The sequence below is a fragment of the Panthera leo genome, chromosome B4, assembly GCF_018350215.1.
Source record: "Panthera leo isolate Ple1 chromosome B4, P.leo_Ple1_pat1.1, whole genome shotgun sequence".
Taxonomy (NCBI): domain Eukaryota; kingdom Metazoa; phylum Chordata; class Mammalia; order Carnivora; family Felidae; genus Panthera; species Panthera leo.
This window is the reverse complement of record NC_056685.1, coordinates 16162650-16185602: the sequence shown is the minus strand read 5'-3', so window position 1 is coordinate 16185602 and position 22953 is coordinate 16162650. Positions and strand designations below refer to the sequence as shown.

The following is a 22953-nucleotide window of genomic DNA, read 5'->3' as shown; positions in this document are numbered from 1 at the left end:
GTTGTCTCTCGTTAGTCTACCTCCGGAAGGAGAATGTAAGGAATATTCCCAAGCAGCTGCTGAAACTCCTTTTTGTTTCAGGGAAGTTCCCTGTCTTCTCCGGCCCAACATGGACTGCCCGTTTCCATTTGGTGGACAAAAATTCTGCATCTGCTCATCTGTCTGAACTGACAGGTTTTAGGACTAGGAGACCACGTTCTCTGTCCTCTGGGTGTTTATCCACCTCCAGCCTTCCCTGAAGACACCTCGCCTCTTCTGCCTTCCCCTCCCTTCCTCCTGTTTCTGCACCATTTTGGATGCAGCCTGTATCTTCCAAGCCTCTGGCACCGTCAGCTCCTCCTCCTCCCCTCGCTGTCAAAGAGTGCAGGGCACCCTCATGGACTTACACCACCCACTTCAGATTTCCTCACTGGGGCCCCAGGTAAAAAGTGGCATGGTGAACAAAGTGATGGACTTTTTTTTTTTTTAATTTTTTAATGTTTATTTATTTTTGAGAGAGAGAGACAGAGTGCAAGCTGGGGAGGGGCAGAGAGAGAGGGAGACACAGAATCTGAGACAGGCTCCAGGCTGTGAGCCATCAGCACAGAGCCGGATGCAGGGCTCGAACTCATCAACCACGAGATCACAACCTGAGCCCAAGTCAGATGCTCAACCGACTGAGCCACCCAGGCGCCCCCAAAGTGATGGACTTTTTAAGTGGACCCAAATGGAACATATTTGGTATTTGAACTAATTTAAGTTTGTTGGCTTAATTAAGATGGCCATGTCTTTAGAGTTAGCAGCATTAAATACAAAACTTTTCCTACCTAGGCTTCTTTAAGGTCAAATAAGCTCATGGATATCTCTGTTGCAATTTGTCAGAAAAAAGATGGCTGAAAATAATGGTTCCTTTTGTCTCTCGCAAAGTTTTTGTGGGTAATTGTTAAGATAGCTTTCAAGAGCTTTGGTAACCTAAAACTTTAAGGTTTTGTTTGGATGATAAACTGGATTGAATTCATTGGACATCTAGGTCTTTCCAAATTGGATAAAATGCTGACATATTATTAAACACAGGTTTGTGTTTTTGACTTAGTGCAGAGAAACTAAGGATATTTGAGGCTGTTGGAAAATTTGCTTTGTGCTTAGTTGATTCATAACTTTTCCATCTAAAATATTCTGGTGTCACACTTCACAATTGGTTACTACTTAGTTTTCACTGGAGACTAAGGTTTCTAAGAGTTAAAATTCTTATAAACGTAATTAAGACTGACGGAAGTAAGGAAAACAACTCTGTACGTAGAAAAGTAGGATATATGTCAAAAAATATATAAGGAATGGACATACATTTTTGTTGAAGGTAAAAGAAAGTAGTTTTGTCCTAAATGAAACTGGTTGTTCAGAGAGACATGGCTTGAGACAAAATGTGAATGCAAAGGAAAATTGTAGAAGGTTGGTGAAGGGAAATCTTTTGAAAGGAAAATTTTGGGTGGTTAGGATGGACTAAGGTTGAAATGAATGGATTTTTAAAATACACTGGTATAAGATTAAAATTCTGCTTTTCTCTCTGTTCAAAGGACAGTTTTCTTGGATTGCGGATCTGCTCTTGATTAAAAAAAAAAAAAAGTAAACAAATGTCTTTTCTCTTTTGTCCGCCAGAAAAACCAAAGCTTTATGTTTTGTCTTTATCAGGTCTTTGATCACTTAGTTAAAACTTCTCAATGTTAAAGGAGCTAGGCTTTGCTAACAACTATATACCCTACATACATGCCTTGAGAATCTCTTATTGCCACCTTGGTTAAATAAATAATTAAGATTTGTAATGATCTATAATCCTATTTAGGATGTGCTTTCTAACTTCCTAAGGTTTTAACAAACTTCCCAGGATTTAAATTGTCAATGAAATCTTTTTGACCAAATGGGCCTCTTTATTTGATGTGTTACCTGGAAAACCCTGTCAAACAAACAATGGAAAACCTTAGGTCGTATTGCTTGGGTAAATGCTATAACTGCTCAAATATAATTATATATATAATTCCTAAAGTTTTAATATGTTTTGGTATAAGGTCATCACCAGATATTCCAATTATCAGACTGCTATGTGTCACAGAAATAACTGAGTTTCCTTGTCAATTGCATCATAATGAACGCTCCCCTCAGATTGTTGACCATGTCCATTTTTGAGTCTTTTGTCATTTATAGTTCTTGTTCTGATGCACTTACAAAATATGTTTTATGTTTAAGGAGATTTATAAAAAGGACTTTTAGGACAAGTACAGGTATTTCACATCTTTAAGATCATAAAACAAATGGGTAAAAATTTCCAGAATTAAAAACCTGTATTCAAACTGAACAAAAATTAGTAACACGGGACTAAATAAATTGAGAAGGATTATAGATTGTGTGACTCTTGTTGGAAATATTGCTGGTTCTCTGTTTGCTTCTCCAGATTAAGGAAACTTTCTCTTAAGATACCCATAGCATACAGAAATGTGATAAAGTATTCATTTGTAAACAAACTGAGACATTTCACTTTTCTCTCTACCTGAACCCTCTGAAATTCAAAAGCTCTCAGTTGAGTATTCTTTCTTTCATGGCAAATACAGGTATTTGCAAAAGTTCAGTAAGAATCTGTTCTCCTTGTAACAGGTCACCATTGGAAATACTGATTATTTTACCAAGGCTTTGACTGGGATGTCATATTTGAGAGAGACAGGCTTAGACTCAGATATAACCAGTTTTAAGGAACGAAGGTTGACTTTATAAAACATGGAGCCATAGAGCCCCTTGGAAATGATGGCCTGATACCTTGCTTACAGAGTTCCCAGCAGCCTTACCAGGTGAGTAAAGAACGTCACTTCCTGGCAGGTGCAGGAACCTCAGAATATCTTTGAGACCTTGTGAAAAGAAATTCACCCAAAGCTACAGGTTTTGCAGGCATGTCTGATGGCAAGTGCTTGGCTTGGGGCTCCTGGACCGGCGAAACTACTAAAAGTTCAATCTAGAGATTCCTTATAAAAACTTCCAGCTGAGCAAATTTTAAAAGATCTCTATGACCAATTGCCGTTCTTGCTGAGCTTATGTAAATAATTAGGTCTTCTTTGTTAAAAGTGGACTCGTTCTATAAATGAATTAGTCTTGATTTGGCTATCTCTGGAAATGAGGGTTAATTAGAGAGAAAAATTATGTTTCAATAACACACCTTTACGGATGTTAAGTTCTAGTTCTGATGGTCTTTAAATGTTTGTTGTTTGCCTAAACTAGACAACTTGAGGTAAACTTCAGAGAAATTGTCACAAAACCCATGTACAGACATCTTTGTGCCTGCTGCTCAATGGGCCATTCAAAAGGAACATCACAGGCATTTGAGTTACAAACCAACCAACCAACCAACCAACCAACCAACCAACCAAAACCCATCTGATTCCCACTGCCCATCCCCACTCCATCTGAGGATGTCGCAGGCCAGACATCTCAAAGTCTTCTGACAGTTATTGGGTTGGTAATTTGCTCTAACCATTAATCTACATACTTCTTGTTTCTCTAAAAGTGCCTCTTATTAATTACCTGATTAATTGCTAAGCAAAATGAAATCAGTATGATAGTTAACACCACCTGTTATATAATCAAGGCTTTAAATGACTCTCAAAATAACATTGCATTATTAAACACGAAAATAACTCCAATGCATTGGACAATTCTACAAAATAAAATGGCATTAATGTTTTCGCTGCTGCACAAGGTAGAGCTTATGGTCTCATAAAAACAGAATGCTGTGTATACAGTCCAGATTGCCGCAAAAATATTTCCGAGTTTCTAACTGACAAATACTCAGATTGGCACTTTAAATGATCTCTCTCTTTCCTTTAATAATTAGTTCAATTTCTGGACAAAAGAAAGATTTGTGTCAACTATCAAAGGACTCTTATGTGGGCTTCTTTTTCTTTGTGTTATTTTCATCGTGTTTTGCTGTTCTCTCCCATGTCTCTCCACCTGGTGCCAAGACTCCTTTGCTGCCACAACTTCAAGCCAACAGATAATCCTTTCTGCTCAAGGAGCCTCCCATATGTTATCAACTCTAGCTACAGCTGTCTTAGCCTTTTCTAACTCCTATTAAATTCTCAACTGACCAACCTTGACCCATAGGTACGGGACATCTCTACACCCCTAAGTCGGCAGGAAGAAGATTCAGAAGATGAGACCTTCCACCTTCAACAACCTTAAAGATTTAAGGGTCTAACTGTTCAGGGCGGAAATGATGAGGGACACAAAAGCAAGAAAAATGTAGCTTAAATTACATCTCCTTACAGCTTGCGGCCCACTGACAGACACCCAAAACGTACAGAGTGTGACCTTGCTCAGGGAAATCATGGCTGCCCCGTTGCCTTAGTGTTTCTGTTTTACTAAAGACTAAAAGTTACCTTATCCTAACAGCAGCTAGTCCCTCAAGGTCTTCAAAGCCTTAGAGCTTTCTCCTTAGAGACTTAATCCCTAACCCCCACTAACTTAAAAGCATATAAGCAGTCACTCCTCACAACCCCAATGCAGCTCTTTCTGCCCTCGGGTCCTATCCCCGTGCTTTAATAAAATTACCTTTTTACACCAAAGACATCTCAAGAATTCTATCTTAGCCATTTGCTCAAGGACCCCATCAAATTCGATCAAACATTTAAAAATAATTAATAGCAATCCTTCTTAAATTCTTCCAAAAAACAGAGGGAACACTTCCAAACTCATTGTATAGGCCAGCATCACCCTGATATCAACACCAGACAAAACACCACAAGAAAACTACAGGCCAATATACTTGATGAACATGGAATGTAAAAATCCTCAACAAAATATTAGCAAACCTAACCCGACAGCACAGTAATGGTATATGGATCATACACCCTAATCAAGTGAGATTTATCCCTCGGACACAAGGATGGACCAATACACATGATCAAACAAGGTAACACATCACGTTGACAGAATGAAAGACAAAAATCACATGATCATTTAAAGTAAGTGCAAAAAAAAATTACTTGACAAAATTCAGCATCTTTTCATGACACTCTCAAAAAATAAATAAAAAGTATGGAAGGAACTTACCTCAACTCAATAAAAGCCATATATGAAAAGCCCACAGCCCACATTGCAATCAATGGTAAAAAGCCAAAATCTTTTCCCCTAAAATCTGGAATAAGACAACACCTGTTAGGATAACTATTATTCCACATACCCACCCTCCAAAATAATAAGGTGGTTACAATGGATATGGAGAAACTGGAACTTTTGTATACAGTTTGTGGGGATGGAAAATGGTGCAGTCACTATGAAAAATCTCATGGAGGTTCTTCAAAATATTAAAACATAGAACTACCACATGATGGGGCAAACCCACTTATGGGTATTCATCTAAATGAACTGAAATCAGGATCTTGAAGAAATTTCTACATTCCCATGTTCATTATAGCATTTCACAACAGCCAAGTTGTGAAAGTAACCCCCGTGCTCATTAACAGATGAATGGATATAGAAATGGGTCTAGAAATCATGGTATAACAGACACTGGAATATTATTCAGTGTTGAAAAAGGAAGGAAGCCCTACTGTTTGCAACACATGGGTGGACCCGGAAAACATGTGAAGTGAAATAACTCAATCACAGGAGGACCAATGCTAAATAATTTCCTCCTACAAGAAACATCAAGACAATCAAATGTAGAGGAGAGTTCAGAGGAAGATGGCAGAGGAGGAGGAGGAGGATGCTGAGCTCACTTCATTTCATGGGCCTACAAAGATAACAGCTACATGTGTACAACTAACTCTGGAAAAAAAAAAAAAAAACCCAAACTGGCAGAACAGAACTTCCACAGTTAATCATAGAGAGGCCACGTGTAAAAGAGTAAGAGGGGCAGAGACACGGTTGGGAACCACACCCATGGTGAGACTAACCACAGATAGGAGGGAATCCACAAGCTAGGAGAAGGGGGAGGTTCAGACCCACCCCAGGCACCCCAGGCACTGGGGACCTATGCTGGGAAGACAAATCCCCATAACATTTAGTTTGAAAACCAGGGAAGCTTAACTTCCTGAGCTTTCAGAATTAGCGAAGCTTAATTCCAGGTACTTTAAAAACCAGTGGGCTTAGTTCAGGGAGGGCCAGAAGGCAAGAGGCAACTGAGTTTCCACCCTTACAGAGCCAACATACTAAATAGCTCTGCTGAGACACAGCATAGAAACAGCAATTTGAAAAGCACATGGGGTGTTACATAAAGGAGATTCATTTACCAATCTCAGAACATACTTTCGAGGAGACGAGATCTTTAGGAGACTTCTCCAAGAACAAAAGTGCTGTTTGGCACCTTTTCTCTTCCCTCCCCCCAGCTTAGACAGCCATACACTTGGGGGAACCAGTCCAAACTCTCTCCGCCTATCTTGCTGGCACTGCACGTCCTGCCCTCACATTCCCCTATGGTCCTGCCCTATCCAAACCACCCATCTTGGCAGATATCCCCCCAAAGCAACTCCTGCCTTGCCACACCCTTCAAGCAGCCCCAGCAGGGACTAGTGCCCCAGGAAAGTGATTCCTGCCCTAGAGGGAAAGGGAGGTAACCCCACACACCAGTGCTCTCACAGCTCCAGCAGGTGAGGCTTTTAGCTGGCTATGCAGGGAGATGGCCCAGCTGTTCAGTGCACAAGAAGCTGCAGCAGACAAACTGAGTGTGGACAGCTAGTCTGACTACTGACATCACCCATCTACAAGCCCATGGTGACCGCAAAAAGGCTACTCATCAGTGAGAGACCAAACCCTGCCCAGTGCACTCACAGCAGGCACAGTAGGTCATTGCAGTTGACTGGACCGAGCAAATAGGGTTCAGCCACAATAGTAGAACATGTGTAGTGCGCAGAGGAGACGCACTTGGGATGCCGGGTTGTGATGACCAGAGGGCATTATGCTATAGGGCACCACTGGACCTCTTCTTTACAAGACTACTACTTTCAAGACGAGGAAATATAACCGACTTTCCTAAGACATAGAAAACAGAGAATAAGGAAAAATGAGACAGTGGAATAGGTCCCAAATTAAGCAATATGTCAAATAACAGCAAAAGAGCTAAATGAAATGGAGATTAGGAATACGTGATAAACAATCTGAAGTAATGTTCATAAAGATATTCACTAGACTTGAGAAAAAAGTGGAGGATCTCAGGGAGACCTTTAACAAAGAGATAGAAAAATATAAAAAGGAACCCGTTAGAGATGTAGAACTGATTAACAAACAAAACATATGGTAGAGGGAATCAAGAGCAGACTGGAGGATGCAGAAGAACAGGTGGGCAATCTGGAAGACAGAGTAATGGAAAGCAACCAAGCTGAAGAACAAAAAGAACAAAGAATAATGAAAAATGAGAATAGGTTAAGGGAACTCAGTGACATCATCAAGCATAACAGCATGACATTATAGAGATCCCAGAAGGAGAAGAAAGAGAGAAGGGAGCAAAAAACTCTTCTAAAGAAATAGTAACTGAAAACTTCCCTAATCTGGGGAAGGAAATAGACATCCAGATTCTGGAAGAACTCCTAACAAAATTAACCCAAGGAGAGCCACACCCAGACAGATTTAATTAAAATGGCAAAAAAATAGTGTTAGAGAATTTCATAAGCAGCAAGAGAAAATAAAACAAGTACCTACAAGGAAAATCCCATAAGACTATCAGTTGATTTTTCAGCAGAAACTTTATAAGCCAGAAAGGAGTGGCATGATATATTCAAAGGAAAAAAATCTGCAATCAAGAACAATCTACCCAGAAAGGTTATTATTTAGAATAGAAAAAGAGATAAAGAGTTCCCCAACAAACAAAAGTTAAAGGAGTTCATCACCAATAAAGCAGCATTACAAGAAATATTAAAGGCTTGCTTGGGTGGAAAGAAAAGGCAGTAACTAGAAGAAAATTGTGAAAGAGAAAAAACTCACAGGTGAATGCAAACATATAATAAAAGTACTTGCACAATCACTTACAAAACCAGTATGGAGGTTAAAACATAAAAGTAGTAAAATCAATTACCTCTACAAAAATCAGAATAAGGATGTACAATATCATAACACATACATAAAATGTGGAGGGATTATAATTTAATACTTTAAGAACGGGTTTAAACTTAAGTAACCATCAACTTAACAATGACTGCCATATGCGTAAGATGTTATATAGAAACCTAATGGTAACCACAAATCAAAAACCTATAATAGATACATAAAAAACAAAGAGAAAGGAATCTAAGCATATCACTAAAGAAAACCATCACATCACAAGGGAAAAGAGCAAGAGAAGAAGAAAAGAAGAGAGAATTACAAAAATAACTAAAAAAACAAGAAACAAAGTGGCAGTAAGTACACACTTATCAATAATTACTTTAAATGTAAATGGACTAAATGCTTCAATCAAAAGACATAGGGTGACTGAATGGATATAAAAAATAAGATCCCTCTATGTGCTGTCTGTAAGACTCACTTCAGACCTAAAGATACATGCAGATTGAAAGTGAAGGGATGGAAAAACACATACCACGCAAATGAATGCAAAACAAAAACAAAACAAAAACAAATGAGGCAGCAATATTTATATCAGACAAAGCAGGCTTTAAAACAAAGATTGTGGCAAGACACAAAGTGGGGCACTATATTATGATAAAGGGAACGATCCAACAAAAGGATATAAAATTGTAAATATCTATGCACTCAACAGAGAAGCACCTAAATAAGGCAATTATTAACAGACATAAAGGGAGAAATTGACAATAATGCAATAATAGTGGGATGCCTTAACAGCTCACTTACACTGATGGACAGATCATCCAGACAGAAAATCAACAAGGAAACAGTGGCTCTGAATGACACATTAGAGACCAGATGGACCTAACAGATATATACAGGACAGCCCAGCGAAAACAGAAAACAGAATACATTCCTTTCAAGTGCACATGGAACATTCTCTATGACAGATTACATGCTAAACTAGAACAAAGTCTCAATAAATTCAAGAAGACTGAAATCATATCAAGCATTTTTTCTGACCACAGTGGTATGAAACCAGAAATCAATTACAAGAAAAATATTGAAATAACAGAAATACATGGAAAGTATAAAACATGCTACTAATAAATGAATGAATCAACCAAGAAATAAAAAAGAAAAGAAAATAATACCTAGAGATAAATGAAAATCAAAAACTAACAGTCCAAAATCTGCCAGAAAAAGCAGTCCTGAGAGAAAAGTTTATAGCAATACAGGTCTACCTACCTCAAAAAACAAGAAAAATCTAAAATAAACAACCTAATCTTACACCTGAAGGAGCCAGAAAAAGAAAAATAAGGCCCAAAGCTAATAGAAGGATGGAAATAACAAAGATTAGAGCAGAAATAAATGAAATAGAGACAAAAACAAACAAACAATAAAAAAGATCAATGAAACCAGAGCTGGTTCTTCAAAAAGATAAACAAAACTGATGAAACTTTTGAGAGACTCATCAGGAAAAAAGAAAGGACTCAAATAAATAAAATCAGAAGGGAAAGAGAAATAATAACTATCACCACAGAAATACAAAGACTTTTAAGAGAATATTATGAAGAATTATATACCCACAAATTGGACAATGTGGAACAAATGGATAAATTTCTAGAAACATACAATCTTCCAAAACTGAATCAGGAAGAAACAGAAAATTTGAACAAACCAATTACTAGCAATGAAACTAAATGAGTAATCAAAAAATTCTGAACAAGCAGAAGTCCAGAACCAAATGGCTTCATAGGTAAATTCTACCAAACATTTAAAAAAGTAATACCTATTCTCAAACTATTCCAAAAAATAGAAGAGTAAGAAAAACTTCCAAAGTCATTCTATGAGACTAGCATTATCCTGATATCAAAACCAGATAAAAACACTACAAAAAACAAACAAACAACAAAAACAAAACAAAATCCAAAAAAACTACAGGCCAGTATCTCTGATGAACATAGATGCACAATCCTCAAGAAAATAATAGCAAACTAAATCCACCAATACAGTTAAAAGAATCATTCACCATGATCAAGTAGTATTTATTTCTGGGATGCAAGGGTGGTTCAGTATTTGCAAATCAACCAGTGTGATACACCACACAAACAAAGTGAAGAAGAAAAATCATATGATCTCAACAGATGTGGAAAAAGCATGTGACAAAGTACAACATTCACTCATGATAAAAACTCTCAACGAAATAGGTTCAGAGGGACCGTACCTCAACATAAGAAAGGCTGTATATGAAAAACCCACAGCTAACATCATACTCAATGGTGAAAAACTGAGAGCTTTTCCTCTAAGATCAGGAATAAGACATGGATGCCCACTCTTGAACTTTTATTCAATAGAGTACTGGAAGTCCTAGCTGCAGCAATCAGATAGATAGATAGATAGATAGATAGATAGATAGATAGCATCCAAATTGGTAAAGAAGAAGTAAAACCACCACTATTTGCAGATGAGATGACAATGTATATAGAAAACCCTAAAGACTCTACCAAAACACTTATAAAATGAATTCGGTTGTAGGATACAAAATAATATGCAGGAATCTGTTGTATTTGTATACACTAATAATGAACTACCAGAAAGAGAAGTTAAGAAAACAATCCACCAAAAAGAATAAAATACATAGGAATAAACTTAACCAAGGAAATGAAAGATCTGTACTCTGAAAACTATAAGACACTGATGAAAGAAACTGAAGATGACACAAACAAATGTAAAGGTATTCCATGCTCAAGGATTAGAAGCATTAACGTTGTTGAAATGCCCACACTACCCAAAGCATTCTACAGATTCAATGCAATCTCCATCAAGACACCAAAAGTATTCTTCACAGAACTAGGACAAATAATATTAAAATCTGTATGGAGCCACAAAAGACTCCAAGCAGTCAAAGCAATCTTGAGAAAGAACAGAACTGGAGGTATCACGATCCCAGATTTCAAGACACATGACAAAGCTGTAGTAATCTAAACAGGACGCTACTGCCCCCAAGACAGACACACAGATCAATGGAACAAAATGGAAAACACAGCAATAAACCTATGCATATATGGTCAATTAATCTACAACAAAGGAGGCAAGAATATACAACGGGGAAAGGACAGTCTCTTCAACAAATGGTGTTGGGAAAACTGGATACCTACATGCAAAAGAATGAAACTAGACCATTCCCTTATAAACATTTGTTGCAGGATTATTTACAATAGCCAAAATATGGAAGCAACCCAAGTATCCATCCATAGATAAGTGGATAAAGATGTGCATACATACACACCACAGAATAGTACTCGGCCATAAAAAAGATGGGATCCTGCCATTTGCAACAACATGGATAGACCTAGAGGGTATTATGCTAAGTGAAATAAATCAGAGAAAGACTGTGTAATTTCATTTATATGTGGAATCTAAAAAAACAGAAACAAACAACAAAAAACTAGACTGGTAATTGCAGAGGGTAGGTGTAGCAGGGGATGGGTGAAACAGATAAGGGGCATTAAGAGATACAAACTTCTAGTCATAAACTATTCAATAAGCACACAGGAAAGTCCAGGATAGGCAATACAGTCATTAATATTGTAACATCGTTCAGTGACAGATGGTGACTACACTTGTGGTGAGTGCAGAGTAATGTATACAGTTGTTAAATCGTTATGTTGTATGTCTTAAACTAATATCATACTGTATGTTAAACTTCAATTTAAAAACAGAGAAAAAATAAATAAATTTTAAAAAGTCAAATTATACAAGTAGAAAATAGAATGGTGGTTACCAGGGAATGGAGGGAGATATGGGGAGTTCTTCTTTAATGGGGATAAAGTTACAGTTCTACAAGGTAAGTTCCAGAGATCTGCTATACTACATTGTGCCAGTAGTCAGCAGTAATGTGCTTAAAAATTTGTAAGAGGACAGATCTCATGTTAAGTGTTGTTACTACAAAAACAACAAAACAACACCAGGAGACTTGGGCAGTGGTGGATATGTTCATTACCTTGATTATGGTGATGGTTAATATGAGTGTATTCATATATCCAAACTCACAAAATTGTATATATTGTGTGTAATTATTTGTATACTGGCTACAAGCTTCCAACGGCCTCCTCTCAGTAGAGTGACACAGGATGAGTTTAATTCCCCCCAGCAACAAGTTGTGACATGTGTGAAATGTTGCCAACTAGGAAAACTCATTGGACTTAGCGCCTGGGGCTTTTTACCGGAGGGGGATCATGCCCTCTGCCTGGCATATCCCCAAATTCCAGACTCCCTAAAGGAAGGCAGGTATTCCGCAAAACCACACCATTGGTGCAAATAGTTTGGGCACAAGTGAGCCACCCATCAATTCTGGGAGTGATGGGAACCCTCCCCAAATACAAGTTCCCAGATGCAAGTCGAGGGCCAACCTTGTAAATGGGACTTTCAAAAGATGGCAGTCAGGCAGTCAGGCGGTTTTTTTCTGTCCACTTGGTCACTGTTGAATCCCACTAGTGCTCAAATATCTGAATTCCATTTTCAACCTTATGCTATTGATAAAATGAGACAATGGGAGTTAAAGAAATAAAAATCTCATACATACAAAGAACTACGTTTATATCTTAAAACTGCATGTTTAAAAAACAGTTTTTAAAAACTGTGTCTTGCTACATAATAGTTGTTTTTTTCCTATATTACCTAAACTTGGATAAACCAATTTCATGTAAACATCTAGCTAATCATGATAATAAATATAGAAATAAACAATATGTAATGGTTAAATCACCACCAGAGATAATGGCCCAGATATAATTTCTATTTTAAACATCTATTTGGGAGATGTGACCAAGGTATTTAATCTGTATGATTTTCCTCTGCAATGACAGTCATACTCTGAATTTATATCACAGTCAGAATCAGGCTGCTAATAAATTGATTCAGATGAATAATAAACCTATTAGTCTCAATAATTTAAAAACTTTGAGTGACTTCACAAGTCTAACTGCTGGTAGAATCCAGGTCTGCTCACACTGACAGATTTTTGTGGTTAAAAGATGGGAGAAATCAATGTGAGTTCCAAGCTCTCGTGAGCTTCACCACTAGAATGAAGCAGAATGGTTTTTGCTGTGGTATGGCATGGCCAGCCCAACTTATGCTCTAAACAAGAGGCCGGTCTTTGAGAAGAGAATAAATGGATACATATATCTTGATGGATCAACACAGTCTACTTTCTCAGAAAAAGCCAATGATTGCAAACTATAAAATTCTACCTAGAGCATTTCCTTAGTAGATTATATTCTGTATTTTGACAAATTCATATAGACTTCAAGAAAACCATACTGGTTCCTTTGATTTTAATTTTTCCATGTATCCAGGAATATAATCTGAAAAAATCTGCTCATCTTTATAGCTCCTGAGTATGATGGGAATAATGTGGCACAAGGCTCAACCAATAGGGTAGACCAAGGTTACAGGAAGCTTGGAATCTAGGCTGGGGAATTTTGAGCTGATTCTGTATGATGGGGTTTTGTAAGACAGGTGATACAGATGTACTGTGAAAATCTCTGAAAGCATCTGAAATTACACGTAAAACTCTGGGTAGGAGTATTTTTCTGGGAGAGGTCCAGAGCTTTCTTCAACTTCTCAAAGGTGATGGTGACCCTAAAATATTTGTGAAGCCTCGGGCCAAGTGTGTAAGAAAACTTAGGTCAAAAGCAAGCTACAGAATATCCGTGTTTTCCGAACTAGTGTGGCCATAAGGATCACTTGGGACACTTACTATAGATTTCCAGCCTACCTCAGATCCACTAAATCAGAATCTCCAGGAAAATGGCCTGAGAATCTATATTTTACCAACTACCTAATTTGAGTGACAAAAGACTTCAGCATGTTAAAAATCCATGGCAGGTAAGACATTGTACAACTCCATGGTTCTTATGGGCCTATTGCTATCGGTCAAGGCCCGTAATACTCTGTTTCCTGAGGGGTGACAGGAAAATGGTATCTCAGTGGGTCAACAAATCATTGCCCACACTTGTCTCATAAGATGATACTGCCAGAGATAAAGTTGTGAAGTTCCTTGCAAGTAATTCTCTTCGCCAGAAAATTTTAACTGAATCACTTAAAATATCTTGGTACACATTATGCTTTATCGCTTATGCCTCTAAAAGTAAATTAGAACAAGAAGGCAATAGTTACCTTCCTCACTGCCAGTACAGCAGGTCAGAACATGATCAGTGTTCTAGATCACGCCCATCCTCCAGATTTTGTGGAGATACTTAGGTGCTGCTCCTTTGATTGTTGGGCAAATCCAGAATATTATTCCACACTGTTAGTAAATCAAAATTGTAAAAACCGATGCTTTACAGATGTTGTGAAAAAACAATGAATCAGAAACTGACTGGCTTGTAACATTCTTTCCCAAATAACCTATCTGAATACTAGATTAATCTTCAGTTAAATGTCTATTTTAGATTTTTCAGGATTCAATCTCAGCAGCACCACCTACTGATGATTTAGATTCAGTACTTTATGGAAATTCTTAGCAAAGTGAATATTAAACAATTAACTGGAAAACATCTAGGACACATTGGGCTTTTCATAAAACATGCGTGACAACATAACTGATAGAGGGAAGATTTAATATTTTTGCAAGTGGTGAATCAAATTGCATTAAATGATAATGCATGCTTCAATCCTGCTATAGAATGAATGTGCATCCCCCTAAAATTAATCTTGAAATCCTAACCAGTAACATGAAGGTAGGAGGCAGTGGGGCCTTTGAGATGTGAGTAGGTCATCTGAGCAGAGCCCTTGTGAATGGGATTAGTACTTACAAGAGACCCCAGAGAGCTGCCTACGCCTTTCTTCTGGCCATGTGAACCTATAAGGAGGAGACAACCTTCTATGAACCAGCAAGTGAGTCTGTACCTCACACTGGATCTTGCCAGAACCTTGTTCTTGACTTCCCAGTCTCCAAAACTAAGAACTAAACTTGTGTTGTTTATAAACCACGTGGTCTATGGCATTCTGTTATAGCAGCCTGAATGGACTGAGACAACTCCAGATGTTTCTAGCCTGCTATTTTCCCTTTGTCCCCCTCCCTCCTTTATACACTCCTTATCATTCAGTATTCCAGTTGGGCTCGGCCAACGAGAGGATTATTGGGAGGAGATTGGAGGGTGGCAGGAGACACAGGGGTATCTATCCTCCTTGTCTCTCTTTCCTGTCTGCTGTGCCAGTCACAGCTCTGTCAGTCTGTCCCTGGGCTCCATGCAGTTGCTGTATAATAGTTGCCCCTTTCGACCTAGGAGTCATAACAGCACGGTGCCTCCGCATCCCTTGTTTGTTTCCTTCACTAAGTTTGTTCCCTTCAGTCTTTAGTAAGTAGTTCCTTCATGCAAGCCTGCTCGGTTGGACCACCTGAGTGTAATTTTGCTTCCTGCCAGGCCCTTGCCAGATACGTAGAATCATCTTGTATACTATAAAAATGAAATGATCATTCACTCAACACTTAAATGAATACAGTGAGAAATATTGTCTTAGGTATAATATAGATACAGACACAAAGATGAGAAAGATTCTACTACTATCCTCAAGAAGCTCATATTAGCATACATAAATGAGATGTGGGTTGATGAAAAACTTTCAAAGAAAATGATTCAGTGTAACTATTTTAATTTCTATACATAATTTTATTAATCTTATTTTAGGTATTAACTAGGTAAGCCTTTTGGCCAATTATGTCTCCATAGTTCCCCGAAGTCTAACCTAGTTTACCACCAACAGATTAGAACCGTAAGGTTTATGTGAACAATCATAAATAAGGCATTTAAAAACCTGGAGCCAACTACTCAACCTAAAAATGTACACTTTTACATTCTAAAAAGGTATTCTTCTAGGCAAATGATTACCTTGGAGACCTTCTGTGGGACAAACACACAGAGCATAAAATTCTCACTTTGTGTGCAGATTCTGAAGAGCAGGGACCTGTTTCATTCTCTCCTGTGGCTTCCTGAGTTCTCACGGGGCAGAAAGTGAATCATTTTTTCAATGAAAAGCTGGGAGCAGCACAGCATTGTGGGAAAGCGTACAAACTTTACCAGGGTTTGAACCCCAGCTATGTCACTTTCTAGCTGGATGACCCTGAGTAAATTACTTAACTCTCTGCCTCAGTTTCCTTACCTACAACATTAGCCTTGTTTAAATGAGTTATTTGAAAAGCACTTAAGACTGGTACCTGTCCCGTAGCAAAAACAATGTAAGGACTTATCAAATAAATAAAATTAAAGTGATGCTGTTTTTTTTATATTGCCTAGAAGTACTGTAGTTGGAAAGGACCTTAGACAATATGATTTTCTCATTTGTAGGTGACAGAACTGAAGCCCTGGAAAAGTTAATACAATAAGCTAGCGTAAAAGATGTGACAGTCTTAGATAACTTCACTCCTAGGAAGATCCACTCATTGATACAAGCTTCAGACATAATGGAGCAGTTTTATCCAACAAAACAAGTAACAATATTTTTTTCCAGGCAGTAGAAACACATATGGGCACCCAATCCATTCTGGAAAAGGTTTAATCATGAATAGATTAACTTCTGTTGCATAAGAAAGAAAATCTTGACTCTATTATTGTTATCCAACACAAATTTCAAGACCTATGAAGGCTCGCTTGCTTGCAAGCTAACAAGTTAATCTGCACCGTTCCATGAATGCTGAAAGAAGACACAAGATCCATGGGTCTAAGACAAAGGACTGCATCATTTAAAACACTAGCAAGAGGCAGAATGTTAGCATTTTCTTGGGCCAGTTCCCTGAACACAAGGAGAGAAGCAGGTCAGGTAATAACAGCACATGCAGAAAGTTGCAGAACAAAAGAGGGAGAGAGTTTAGGGAACCCCAATTTTTTATACTACTAGTGTCCCTTGCTCCAAAGGGAGACACTAAGTCTATCTTCCAAGGCTTTAAGCAATACTGCTTTTTGCTCCAAAGGGAGATATCCCCTCTATCTTTAGCAAAGCTGTTCACTGCACAAACATCCTTGGAAAGATGGTCTAGAAAGGGCACAGCCAGTGCCTCTGCTTTCACGATGTGCACAAACACCAAAGAACTTTGGAAAAGCATCTCTCCACAATTTCTACCCTTCGTTTCTACACCATCTTAGTCTTGGAGAAATTTTCATGAATGCACCATTCATTCCACTGATCACTGATCAATCTGACAGAGGCTGGGATCAACTGTTTAATTTGTCTCACACAGCAATCCACTAAAACTACAGCCAACAGGCCTCCAAGCAGTAGGATCAGGTCAATTTCAACCATGCCCCAGTGGCCTGGATCCAGCCAATTAAACAAATCCCACAAGGCATCCAAATTCACCTTCGCAAGTCAGATGGAACTGAACTTCTTCTCTCTGAAGTGGACCTACACAGGGGACGCATAATAATGAACAAGGTTTCCTGAGCATGAAATAAAAACCAGGGAAGTCAGGAAGTCAGGAAGTCACCTGAACCAAAAGCCTTATGTATTACCACCGAGAACTGCTTATCTAAAGAGTGAGGACACTCAAAGTACACTAGCTAAGATTCACTCTACCCCGTAGATCCCCTTTTGCTAGACTATAGTTCTACACTGTCCACCCCCCCCCCCTTTGCCCAGGTTACATGTTTCATTACTGAACAACAAATTACCACACATTTAGTGGCTTAAGATAACATACATTTATGATCTCACAGTTTCTGTGGGTCAGGATCCTGGGCATGGCTAAGTGGGCTCCTCATCAAGGCTGCACATGAGATGCTGGCCAGAGCTCGGTTCTCATCTGGAGACTCGACAGGAAGCAACATGGAGTCTCATGTAACATAACATAATTGCAGAAGGAACATCCCCTCACCTTTCCATAGTCTGCTAGTTATTAGAAAGTTATAGGTCCCACCCACCCTTAAAGGGAAGGGATTAAATAAAAGCATGATCATCATCAGGAAACGATCATGAGGGAATCCACTCTAGAGTGGATGTGCCTCATCACATCAGACATATTCTTCAGAATTACATGGTCAGGTCTTAGAAGGCTTAGATCAGCACTGTCCAGTAGACAGTGAGCCCCATATTTAATTTAAGCTTTCTAATACCTGCATTCAAAAGTGTTTTTAAGGATACAAGCACTACAACACCACTTTAATGTGACCCAATGGTTATAGTGAAATATAGTCCTACTGAAATGATAAAGTTATGTTATGTGGGAAAAATATTTTTACACTGCTTCAGGTTTTAAATTTAAATTGATTAGAATCAGGATTTAAAATTCAGTTCCTCAATTGCATTAGCCCATTACAAGTGCTCAAGAGTCTCCCTGGACAATGCATCCTTGGATCCATTCTCTCTTGAAAGCAACAATGAGAGCCTCAAGTAACCCCAGGTGTCAGGCAAAAATGAGTTCTGTGGCAACAAGATGCTGTTTGATCAAACTTCAGTCAGGTTCCTCTAAGCCCTCTTCTTGACTAGGTCTTGACGTGTCCCTGTCCTTGCCAGGCTTCAATAGCCCCATTTTAGCAAGAATTCTGCTAAGTCAGTTCAGAGAGAATCTACCTCTTCCTCCTCGAGATCTGATCACAAGGACCTGCCCTCAGCAAGAATCCCCCATATCCTTGATGTCATTTCCCAGAAATTTTCCATCTATGGGTCTCCCCCACCCCTACTCCTCAGCTATAACTCCCTAGTTGTCCTTATTGTATTCTGAATTGAGCCCAGTTTTAAACTGAAGTCACTTGTCCTAGACTGTAAGTTTCTGATTAAAATCTGTGTCCTATTAACTAAATACCTGGCTCTGGTTCTCTTTGACAATTAAAAGGGCACAAGTTTTAAGAAATGGAGGGCTCAGTGGCAAACCAGAGATTGAATGGCCAGCCGTGGGATAATATAGGCCTCATGGGGTTAGATCATTTTTTTCCCCCAAGGAGCCAAAAATCTTTTACATGGGAAATCACCTAGTCTTAATATAACATCCATTTTTAAAGAAACTAACTCCATGCAGGCCAAATAAAACATACTGGCAGGATCTGGCTGAGCCGTCAGTTTTTAACCTCTGCTTTAAGGTGCCTATTCTTCCATTGTGCTTCGTTCTGTATCAATTGTCCTGTTTGAACACAAAGGGTAATCTTATTTCCTTTACTTTCTAAGTTTTCGGGAGCTCCATCACTGTAGTTCTTCAGAACTGACCATGTTCTGGACTGACCAGGGAAAAAAGGCTTTTCTTGGGGTCCAAGAATCTCCCCTCCAAGCCTTTCCTTTCAACCCCACCCCATGCCCACCTTTTGTCTCACTAAAGGACAGTCTGAGAAGGAAGCAGGGAAGATTGCCTCTTTTTCTTTACTCTCTTCCCCCAACTCTTAAATGTCAAGAAGAAAATGTGTATGTTCTTCTGATCATTTTACTTCATTCTCTCATACATCTGCTATCTTCCCCAAGTATGAATGAAAAGCAAGAAAGGGCAAAAATGGGAACTACTTTACCTCGGTGCTCCCTAGAGGTGAATTAAGATAGAAAATGCCCTCAAATTGCTGGAGTCATCAAGGAAATGAAAATATTGCATTAACTTTTGAAACCCACAAGAGAGGGTATTATAGGGGAAGACTGGTGCTGGGGGTGAGGAGAAAGCCCACCCCTTTCCACCTCCTTCCTCCTCTCCTCCCCCCGGAGGGCCAAGTACCAACAACAGAAGCTAAACCACTCCGATGATGGGAACTGGGCTCTGGATTCCCTGGGTGAGTATATAACTTGTAGCCTTTCTGTGAAATAAAGGTAAACAAATTTTGGAATTATCATATGGGAACAGACATCAAATCAGCCTGCCTGGGGCCTCTGTTTCAGTTCAGGCCTGGTGCTCACACTTGCAATTAGAAAACCACAGAAAGTTGTTCTGGGGAGAGAAAGGAGCCATGGGACTGTCCTTAGTCCTCCAATGGATTGGGTAGGGCGAAAACAAGATCTGATGCTGCAAGCTGTGAAAATGGTGAAGACGACCAGTAGATTTCTCTCCGGATCTCAGGATCTGAGAGCAAACTGGTGCAGAATGGGTACTCCGAGGGTGGAAATGAGGTTAAGTGCCATGGTTTATGGGCAGCTGCACGTCTCTGAACCCAGCAGAGCTGGGAGATACGCTTCTGGCATCCAAGTTTGGACTCTTGAGTACGTTTTCCTGGGGAAGCATCGGGGGTACAGAACTTCAAAACACCATGAACACAATGCTATCCTTTGGTTACATCATGGCTTTGACAGGGTTTAGATCCTAGCCCAGCACCCTAATCACCAGGTTCAACATTGTTCCTCAAATGTGTCCTAGTACCAGGTTACAAATAAGCTTTAGGGGAGCAATTAGGAATGATGAAGGTCAAAAGACCTCATAACATACTGTGTAACAATTACGTTCTGACAGAATGAAACCACTAGTGTGCTTTTTTATTGCTCACTTTTTAGTTATCTGTTGATATGAAAATAAATTTGTAAATAACCTGCATCCACATTTGTGGATTCGTAAAGGTACTAAAGTATTTAAGGTAAGTGTTTAAATACCTACCATATTTAGTGCTGACACGTAAAAATTTAAAAAACAGTTAGTAAAACTTGAAAATCTTGTATATACTCAAAAGTCAACTAAATGAAAAGCAAATCAATACTTAATAAGCAAAAATCAGTGAAAACGATATAATGGCTATGCCCAGTTATTGCAAAATTAAATCCTTAATTTTCTTTTCTTTCCCTCTTTTGAGGGGGTGGGGAGATAGGGCAGGATTATGTATGTAGGGCATACAATTTCTCACAGATTCTATTAAGCAAAATACCTAATTCTTTGCATCTAAACATGCTCACATCTTCAACTGGGATAGTTTCTGATCTGCCAAGGAGGAAGAAAGCTTTGTATCCTAGATGTCCATAATTCTTACCAATCACTTCAGAGCTTAAAAGGAGTATTTCTGAAGTTAGAAATAAATGGTTACTAGCCATTCATTTTCCATCTCTATATCACTTTCAGAGTCAGTTCTGACATAATGATGATTTGGAAAACACTTACTTGTTGCAGACTGGTATGCTAAGAAACAATATGAGCAAAATGCAAATTTCAGTTGGCTCCTGCAGGATTTCATCCAGAAGAAACATGAAATGAAACAGAGAAAACCACGCCCCTTGAGTGGAGCCATGCAGGAATACACAGAAGACACATACACCCCTGCCACCAGCAGCTGTGTCCCCAGGTCACTGCCAGGGCTGAGTCTCACTCCCCCGCCCCAGCACATGGGGTCACATCGTGCCCTCAGATTCCAGCAGCCCTGCCTCCCACCTTCCCAAAACCCACAGGCCACGACCCTTCTGACACCTACTTCCACAGGTACACTCCAGGTCCTTTTCAAAGTAAAGTGCCATATTGTAATACTTATATATTTATTAACCATTAAACATGTAAAACTGTGCTGTTTTTTTTATCAGATCCCTATCTTTATTCTTAAGTGTGTCAGTGCTGAAATTTTGGAGTGTTGTGCCTCTAATCCTGTTTTTCGCATAAATGCTAAGGCTTTTTTATTGCCCAATGATGCCAAACATGATTTTTAGAAAACATATTTGCATTAGAGCAGAATCCACTATATGCTATTACGAACCCTAGTTCAAATTAATTACAACAAAGTCCAATACACAAGAGTCAACTCTTAGAAACAAATGCCCATGTTCAGGTTTCTCTTAAGGGGATTTTAAGCATTCTGTAGAGAATTTATATTTCTCAAACCACAGCTCCTGGAATAAATATCTAGAAAACAATGAGTTATAAACAACATTTCATTAATAAGCCATGAATCAGTGGGAAGAAAATTTTAGAGATGTTACTTTTAAGATATTAAACATAGTATTTAGATCATGCTACTCAGTTTTAATTTAGTGATGCTTATCTCTTGGTCAAATATGGAAAATAGCACTTCAAAGTTTTTAATCTCAAAATGTTTACTTTTGACAGAAGTGCTAAAACATAGGACCTAAACTCAGCTTATTTAGCTATTATTCTCATTACCCTCTTCTGCTTAATTTTTGAAAACAATTTCTCTGACCATTCAGAATTATAACATACATAAAACAAACCTAAGCATACACTGGACACTGCTTAATTTAAAATTTTCCCTACCGAAGGCATCAACAGGACCATGTTTGAGTGAGTATTCTTCAGCAAATAAAAATCTGGGGGGATTTTCTGCCATTCAAATATACCAGTCAGAAGAGTTACATACAAACAAATGCTGGATGAAAGTTAAATAAAAACATTTTTGCTCCTATCATGCTAAAAACCTTAAGGAAATTATCATCTTTCAAATACACGAAAGGCACGCAGGGAAGAAATATTCCTGGTTTAATGGAGTAAACAAAAGCACAGTAATTTAGCCTGCAGCCTGAGGTATTTCCGTTCCAGGCACTGGGAGTCTTCTCATTTCAAGTACATTGGCCTAAATGCCCCCCTCCATGTAAATCAATGTTTGGCAACCACATGAATGAAATGAAATTGTCCTGATGTTTTGATTTCAAAACACTTCACTAAAACCAATCAGAATCTAAGTAAGCTTTTATAAAGAAGAAAAATATATTAACTGTACAAAGACAAAATTAACCTCTACTGTGATGGAAGATAAAGAACATTTTTTTGGTAACTCCCAAGAAGTATTCATTTCTGAGACTATTCTTGAAAACATTAGCATGAGACAGCAAAAAAGGCTCTACACAGGGCAGTGACTATTCCCTCTGACACAATCAGTGATAATCAACCGGAAAACTATATTTCCCCTTCTACAAAAAAGAGCTCTACAAAGCTTATTTCTTTTCCACTTTATTAAATACTTGGTTTAGGCCTTCTTTACCAGATTCCATTAAATAGCATAAACTAATTTAGTAAACAGACTTTTCTAATACTAGCAAGGT

At 38.5% G+C, this 22953-nt stretch overlaps 1 long non-coding RNA gene across 1 annotated transcript; it reads right to left on the bottom strand.

Moving 5' to 3' along the window:
• Window positions 1-5072: 5072 nt before the first annotated feature.
• LOC122223916 lies at window positions 5073-21861 on the bottom strand. Its single transcript, XR_006204576.1, has 5 exons — window positions 21071-21861; window positions 17720-17828; window positions 14200-14329; window positions 12432-12551; window positions 5073-5155 (listed from the first exon to the last, which is right to left on the bottom strand). It is a non-coding gene; the product is annotated as an uncharacterized LOC122223916 (long non-coding RNA).
• Window positions 21862-22953: the final 1092 nt, after the last annotated feature.